The following is a 6,000-nucleotide window of genomic DNA, read 5'->3' as shown; positions in this document are numbered from 1 at the left end:
TGGTAGAAATGATAAATAAATATGGTAGATGAATGATAGACAGATGACAGACAGATAGTAGATAGATGAGATAGAAAGACATGGTAGGGCTGGAGAGATGGCTCAGCAGTTAGGAGCACTGACTGCTCTTCCAGAGGTCCCGAGTTCAATCCCCAGCAACCACATGGTGGCTCACAAACATCTATAATGGGATCTGATGCCCTCTTCTGGTGTGTCTGGTGTGTAGTCACATACATAAAATAAATAAATCTTAAAAAAATAAAAGAAAAGACATGGTAGATGGTAGATAGATGTGAACAATAGATTAAATAGATGTGATAAATGGTAGGTAGATGGGTAGGTAGGAAGGAAGGCAGATAGGCAGGCAGACAGACAGACAGAGTGACTGACTGACTGACTGGCTGATTATAGATAGAGCTTTATTCCGGCACTATTTATCCCAATATTCCCCACTATTTTTGGGTTCTCAGAATAAGTGTTCTGGAGGCAAAAACTGTTCAGTGTTTTCCCCGAGTCAAGTGGAAAACAGCACAGTGGAGTAGAGGAGCAAGCTCTGTGACCACTGCTGCAGGTATTCGACCCTGGCACTGGTCAAGCCTTTTTGTTTTCTAAAGATAGGGTCTCACTATCTAACTCAGACTTTCCCTGAACTCGCAGTCCTCCTATGTTAGCCTCTAGCCATGGGGGAATTACAGGCTTGTGCCACTACACCCATTGGTCAAGTCCCTTAATGTCATAGTTCCAGCTGCCTCAGAGGCTGAGAAGCAGTCCGATAGGATATTGAAAAGTATGGCTTAAAGGTCAGAGAGACTTCATCTAAATCACTTATTCAGTATGCGACCTTGAAGTTATCTGTCATCCTCTCTCAGGGGCTCTCACCAGGGCTATAAACAAAGATGGTGGTGCCTATTGAGCGATTAGGGTGCTGTGTAAGACAATGAGGTCACATATTCACAGGCACCTATAGCCTGGCCTAGCCTCTGGCTTATCTTCTTGCATGGAGAAGCCAAAAGGGATGGCTGGTTACAATCAATGTCTTAGGATCCATGTCCCAGCCACTCTTAATACAAAGTTCCATTCTCCTTCATTTCTGTTCTCCCTCCTCTGGGACGAGGCAGAATCTGCAAAGACAAATACTCAGGGGTCACTAATCACCAGCTAGAGCTCCTGGGAAGCATTGAAGCTGGTTTTCAGGCAGCTGGTACGTCCCCTAGGGCCAGCTTTGGCCAGTAACAGAGTATCTCTTGCATAGCTACCTACTTCCGCAACTTAGTTTCTCCAGCTTCCAAGTCATGGAAGCAGGCCCAGCATCTCTAAATGTGATTTTTGTCTTCTTAATGTTCTCTGTGGGCACATCAGCCTTCAGTGAGGCTGGACGAGAGCCTAAAGTGGAGAAAGAGACCGGACAGAGGGAGTAGAGAAGGTCAGTTGAATGGGAAAAGGTAGGTCCTATGCAGCGATCAGCCCCAAAGCACCAGCAGAGGGAGAAGATTTGCCTACCTAAGAGTCAGTACCTAGGAAGAAGCCAGCTTTCCAAACTGTTGATGACTGAATCAATGACCACCCAGACCTTAAGCCACTTCAAAGATTTGTCATTGTTGAACTCACTAACTCCTTCTCTCATTTTATTAAATTTCTCTGTGCCTCTGTTGGCCGGCCAAAATCAACTGAGCAGCCATTCATCACGATCCTCTAGTAGCCTAGCAGTACCTCCAAGGCAGAGTTCCTAGTGCTTTGAAACTTACAGAGAAATTGCTCCATAACCATTTGCTAATTTGATTAAAGACAGCATGCCCACTAGTGCTCCACCCCTGTTTTCAGATTCCCAGGTTCATTGGGACATTAAGATCAGGTCAAACCATCATCTCATCGCCTTTGACTGTAAGGTTAGCCTCATGTCCAAGAGGGAAACCTCGGAAGGTAGATGCTTCAGTGTTATGTTTGCTGTGTACTGGTCCAGGATTTGATCTAGAGCATAGTTCACTCTAAAGGTCTACCCAGAAGTTTAAGCACAGTAACGCTGCTACCAGTGCTAGGGCTAGGGAAGACTCATTTTGCATGTAGGGAATATTTTAAGAGCAACCCCAATTAACACTGGGAAGCTTGTAAAAGTAAGAAATAAACTCGGAGGCTCTGCAAGTCTCCACGTAAGCTCTTTCTCATATTACACACGCCTACCCTTTGGTCTTTCAGTGAAAGAGGCGAGAGAGAGAGAGAGAGAGAGAGAGAGAGAGAGAGAACAGGCAATTCGTCCCTACCATGTTTTCTGTTTAAACATGAGGTTCAAAACAATCTCTAGATAGAGACTGACCCTCATTCATGAACTATCACATCGATGTGAATAACTGAGGAAAGTTTCTTCTTATCCAATGTTACAGGCACAGACAGGATAGTGGAAGATTACCTCCCCGCCCCTCCCTGCACTAAACTTGTCTGAAGAGACTCCTGGTAACTTCTCAGGAAGAAAAAGAAGATATTGCTTTAAGACTGCACATAATTCAACACCCCACCCACAAATTCCTGCTCCACCACACCCTTGCAGAAGAAAGCTTTGATCAGTATCTACTCTAAGGGGAGGGGCGAGGAGGAAGGAAGGGAACACTTGGTAAACAGTATTATTAACCCATAGGCTGGTGATAAATCAGGGTGGGAAGGTGACCTCAGCAGGCTGGAGTAATCCTGCATGTCAAGATGAATTTATGAGGCCAATTTTATTGGCCTGCGTGACCCAGGCTCCCTGGAGATGCCTCGGTAACAAACGCAATCCACTTCGTTTATGAACTGGATGTAGTGCCGTCTATGGGATAAGACACATCACGTAACTACCTCTCTAATAAGGGCACCCTGAGTGTGGCTCCTGGAAGCAGTGTCCCCAGCCTATGCTGTCACTCCCTGAGAGTCAGGAAGGCCTGCTGAGGACTTTACATCTCCAGCTGTCCTGGACTCTCTGGTCTCTGCCTTCTGAGGTTAGGAGTAGCAAGGCCCTTGCCCTCTCTGGGCACGTTTCATGAATGTAGAAAAAGGATTTGGGGGTTGGGAGGTTTCTAAGTGGGGGTATTAGAAGTGTTTGGAGGAGAACAGATCCTGTTCACTGCAGGACTGGTCAGTGGCACTGATCTCAGCTACTGGTTGTCATTTTTCTTCCCCATTACCAGACTGACTGAAACTGTCCTATCTAAACACTCTCATATGGCAACTACTGGTCAATGATGTTGAAGGTCCCTCCCTCAACACAGACATATCGGGGGTGTATGTAATGGGCTGGTCCATGTCCATCCACAGGCCAAGAGGACAGAAGCAGACATTCTTACTACCAGCAGCCAGAGGCACTTGGGATTCAGAAAATACCATCCCACTGAGAGGAGGCAACAAGAATCACCAAGGTCCTCCATGAGGGGCCTACCTCATACCTGGCCTTCACCTGCTCTCTGCTGGTTCCAAAAGCTTGGCGGAAGGCGCTTAAGTCTATTTGACTGTCCCTGTCATCATAAGGTTTACGGATGGTTAATTTATTCTTTATAGCACAGCCATTGATGGCTGTTAAATCACAAATGAGAGCCAATAAAGGGTGAATTGCAGCTGAAATTACACTGTTTATATGACAGCAGAGTGCCGGCTAAAAGATTCATATGCTCCTGATGAAGTATGTTATAAATTTTAATTACCATAGTTTGTACAAATGACATGTTTGAAATGCTATTGAGTAATGTGACCCTGATAATGAAACTATAAAATAAATCATTAACTTTCTGAATGAGCTTTTTTATTTCAGTGCCGCATAGAGTAAACTTTTCCGTTTATCCCAGATCAGTCTTTCTATGTCCCCCAGCTTGTGCCCGGGGGCCTCACGGGCCCCTCTTCACTCATGCTGGGACAGAGCGGTTATAGGACTGATGCCCAACACACAGCTCAGGACAAGGTAGGGATGCACAGAGGAGAATGAGCCTGAAATAACCCAGTTAAGCTTTCTACCCACAGGAAGGCTTTTGAGCCTGCAGACGTGCCTAAGACCCACCTTTTGGCTACTGGGCACTGAAGCTGGTTCTGCCAGCAGCAGCACCTGCGGTCAAGGCCTACAAGGCTCAAACTCCATGTGAGTGTTGGATTATGCAGGAGGCTCATAAAGAAACCGGTCAATTTTCCTGGTCCACAGCCAGAATACAAGTACAGAAGAGACTAGGCAGGCAGCCATTGAATGGTCTTTCTATTGTCAAAGCATCCTATTTCAAAATCCTTGTCTAGGCATTTATTAATTTGCCCACAGCAGTGGTCCTAAGGCACATTGTCCCTGTGGGGTTTCGGGGGGTTGTTGATTATTGGGTTAGAGGGTTCTTTGTTTTGAGATAAAGTCTCACTAAGTGGCCCAGGCTGGCCTCCAATTTATGATCCTCTGGCCTCAACCTCCCAAGTGCTAGAATCACAGGCATGTGCCACCATGCCTGGCTAAGTCACTGTGATTAAATAAATTTTTCAGGTAGAGCCTGAAGCTCCAGGACAGGCCTAGAAAATGGAGCCACCAATGTCCCTTTAGGGCCGTTCTCTACTCCCAGAGACACTGGCCAAAGCTCTCAAATGACAATGTGTCTCTCAGCCCCGAAGGACAGGAATCACATTGTTCAAGTGGAGCCAAGACAAAGTCTAGCACATCAAGGGAAATGAAATACCCTGAAGCATGAAAAGCCTCCATGAGAAAGAAGGCAACAGTGGCAGAAAACATGGAATAAAAGGCTTAACTCCTTGCCTTAGTTTTTCTATAGCTGTGAAGAGACACCATGACCATGGCAACTCTTACACAGTTTACAGTTGGGGCTGGCTTACAGTTCAGAGGTTTAGTACATTAGCAGCATGGCCAGAAACATGACTGACATGGTGCTGGAGAGTAGCTGAGAGTTCTACATCTGGATCCACAGGCAGCAGGAAGAGAGAAAGAGAGAGAAAGAGAGAGAGAGAGAGAGAGAGAGAGAGAGAGAGAGAGACCGGGCCTGGCTTGAGCGTTTCAAACCTCAAAGCCCAACCCTTATGACACTCCTCTTCAAAAAAAAGAGCCTAATCCTTATCAAGTAGCCCCACTTTCTTATGACCAAGTATTGAAATCTATGAGCAGATATGGGCTATCCCTATTCAAACAACTCCAAGACATGTATAAATTCCAGAAGAAAATATGAAAGTTGTAAATGTCCCTAGAGATTTTTTTCACTCACCCAGCCCAGACATCTCATGATGTATCTAAATGGAGGGTCAGTGAGCTGATGGCAGAGAAGATCGTCACCCGTAAAACCAGGCTAAGCAAGGGGGAGGCAGAATGGGACCTTTTCTATTTCCATAAACATAGTACTCCAAAATAAACTCTGGTCCCACTGTACCATGTCGTCGATGATGGGTGTCCTCTGGCTCTGCTTTCGAGAAAGGTCACCAGGTATTTCTCCCCCATACAGACAGGCTGCAGTCTACCAGGACTCATGGGGAAAAAATGCTACTGCAGTCTCCGTGCATCAAGAATGAACTGCCTTCTGAAGCGTGCTGCATGGACAGAGTCAAGCTCCAAAGGCACAGGGTGGGTGTCCTCTGGGTGCTCTACAGTGGACGTCTGCAAAGGACAATGTGGTAACAAACACTGTTGTTTTCAAAGGCACCCAGTACTTGAGAGGCCTCCCTTCAACTACCAGGTGTCAGAAGAGAAGGGACACTAAGTGCAACCTTCCCTACTGTGGATGAGCAGATGGGATTTGTCATTGATCACAGAGCATGCAGGTGGCTGCAGAGAGGCATCTGAGTACATTTTATAAGCAAGCCGAGAAACCCGCGAGGTAACTGGGTGTTTGATTTTGCTAAGGAATTGTTACTACCTTTTAAAGGCCTGATGGTGGCCTTTTAATTACCCTTTTCAGGTCTGTATTAAAAACAGATGGAAAGATATGGCTCCCACGGCTTATTACAAAATAACTCAAGATGGTGGCAGAGTGAGGGACATTGGCTGAAATGAATAAATCAGGAGTTGGT

The 6,000-nt window shown here is 45.9% G+C and overlaps 1 long non-coding RNA gene across 1 annotated transcript; it reads left to right on the top strand.

The window, feature by feature from the left end:
- Positions 1-2,753: 2,753 nt before the first annotated feature.
- Positions 2,754-3,750, top strand: LOC134482555 (uncharacterized). Its single transcript, XR_010058797.1, has 2 exons — positions 2,754-2,966; positions 3,283-3,750. It is a non-coding gene; the product is annotated as an uncharacterized LOC134482555 (long non-coding RNA).
- The last annotated feature ends 2,250 nt before the right edge of the window (positions 3,751-6,000 follow it).

The sequence above is a fragment of the Rattus norvegicus genome, chromosome 16, assembly GCF_036323735.1.
Source record: "Rattus norvegicus strain BN/NHsdMcwi chromosome 16, GRCr8, whole genome shotgun sequence".
NCBI classification, from domain to species: domain Eukaryota; kingdom Metazoa; phylum Chordata; class Mammalia; order Rodentia; family Muridae; genus Rattus; species Rattus norvegicus.
Note: the sequence above shows the minus strand (reverse complement) of the source record. Positions and strands in the feature narration are given on the sequence as shown.